Source organism: Monodon monoceros, unplaced genomic scaffold (genome assembly GCF_005190385.1).
Source record: "Monodon monoceros isolate NGI ecotype Baffin Bay Population unplaced genomic scaffold, NGI_Narwhal_1 Super_Scaffold_15, whole genome shotgun sequence".
NCBI classification, from domain to species: Eukaryota; Metazoa; Chordata; class Mammalia; order Artiodactyla; family Monodontidae; genus Monodon; species Monodon monoceros.
Window position 1 is genome coordinate 68,212,095 of NW_021703771.1, and position 2,298 is coordinate 68,214,392.

General features: G+C 45.1%; 1 pseudogene; it reads left to right on the forward strand.

The window, feature by feature from the left end:
- Positions 1-359: 359 nt before the first annotated feature.
- Positions 360-1,688, forward strand: LOC114896185 (annotated as a pseudogene).
- The last annotated feature ends 610 nt before the right edge of the window (positions 1,689-2,298 follow it).

Sequence of the window (2,298 nt, forward strand, 5' to 3'; positions counted from 1 at the left end):
CCTGTAGTTCAGAAAAGATCATCCTGTACCTAAATTTCCCCCAGGTCCTCTTCCCAGTCTCAAATTTCTTACTGGTAAGTAATCTTCTGGTTATAAATTGCATAATTAGTAACAATGACTTGCTCCAGGTGGTAACCTCAGTTCTCCTGAAACAGAACCTCTCTGATCATCTTCAATGTTAAAACTGCTGCTTCATTTAGTAGATGAATGACTTTTTAACCAGAGAAAGATTTATAATTAAATGCAAAGGTGATAAATTAAATCATACCATTAGTATTAATACTTTCATGTTAGGTTTAGGAATAATCTGTTTATGTATGTTATTTAAAGTATTTGTAGCTTTTCCTGTGGTAGCCACCAGGTTGAGGGGAGTGTGGCCTTCTCCTCTCCCACCATGGCGTGTGCTCGTCCACTGATATCAGTGTACTCTGAAAAGGGGGAGTCATCTGGCAAAAATGTCACTTTGCCTGCTGTGTTCAAGCCTCCCATTCGACCAGATATTGTGAACTTTGCGCATGCCAACTTGAGCAAAAACAACAGACAGCCCTATGCTGTCAGTGAATTAGCAGGTCATCAAACCAGTGCTGAGTCTTGGGGAACTGGCAGAGCTGTGGCTCGAATTCCCAGGGTTCGAGGTGGCAGCACTAACTGTTCTGGTCAGGATGCTTTTGGAATTATGTGTCATGGGGCCCTCATGTTTGCGCCAACCAAGACCTGGCGATGTTGGCACCCCAGAGTGAATACAATGCAGAAGCAATATGCCATCTGCTCTGCGTTGGCTGGCTCGGCTTTACCAGCGCTGGTCATGTCTAAAGGTCATCGTATAGAGGAAGTTCCTGAACTTCCTCTGGTGGTTGAAGATAAAGTTGAAGGCTACAAGAAGACCAAGGAGGCTGTTTTGCTTTTGAAGAAACTTAAGGCCTGGAATGATATCAAAAAGGTCTACGCCTCGCAGTGAATGAGAGCTGGCAAAGGCAAAATGAGAAACTGTCACTGTATCCAGCGCAGGGGACCCTGCATCATCTGTAATGAGGACAACGGTATCATCAAGGCCTTCAGAAACATCCCTGGAATTACTCTGCTTAATATAAGCAAACTGAACATTTTTAAATTTGCTCCTGGTGGGCATGTGGCACGTTTCTGCATTTGGACTGAAAGTGCTTTCCACAAGTTAGATGAGCTGTATGGCACTTGGCGTAAAGCTGCTCCCCTCAAGAGTAACTACAACCTCCCCATGCACAAGATGCTCAATACAGACCTTAGCAGAATCTTGAAAAGCCCAGAGATCCAAAGAGCCCTCCGAGCACCACGCAAGAAGATTCATCGCAGAGTCTTGAAGAAGAATCCACTGAAAAACCTGAGAATCACGTTGAAGCTAAACCCATACGCAAAGACCACGCGCCGGAACACCATTCTTCGCCAGGCCAAGAACCACAAAATCTGGATGGATAGGGCAGCAGCAGCACTAGAAGCCAAATCAGATGAGAAGGGGATTCCAGGCAAGAAGCCTGTGGTGGGAAAGAAGGGAAAGGAGGCTGTTTGCGTTAAGAAGATGAAGAAGCCAAAGAAGGCTTTGGTGGAAAAAAAGGCTGCAGTGACGAAGAAACCAGCAGCTGAAAAGAAGCCTGCTAAAAAAGAAGCCCACAGAAAAGAAACCCAGCACAGAGGAAAAGAAGGCTGCTGCATAAGCTTAAATTTGTTTATTCAGTAAAGGTCAAATCATTTTGGACAGCTAATTTTGAATAAAGACCTGATCAAAGAGGCAGTGAGAAACATGAAAAAAATAATAATAATAAAAAAAGTATTTGTGGGCTTCCCTGGTGGCGCAGTGATTGGGAGTCCGCCTGCCGATGCAGGGGACGCGGGTTCGTGCCCCGGTCCAGGAGGATCCCACGTGCCGCGGAGCGACCGGGCCCGTGAGCCATGGCCGCTGAGCCTGCGCGTCCGGAGCCTGTGCTCCACAACGGGAGAGGCCACAATAGTGAGAGGCCCGCGTACCGCCAAAAAAACAAAACAAAACAAAACAAAAAAAAGTATTTGTAATACTTAAGAGACTTTTGCCTTTTAGACTATATGATAGATAAATACGGTTCTATTTATTTAAAACATGTAATTGATTTATTTGTTTTGTTTTTTTGTATTTTTGCGGTACGGGCCTCAACTCCTTCCATTAAGAGAAGCAACTTGCTTCCCCGTAGCCAAGCAAGAAACTCGAGGGATAGGCTGTCAAATATGAATGTGTCTCTTAGCCCAAAGGAGTGGGGTGGGAAGAGGGCTTGTGTATTTGAAGTCTCCTGA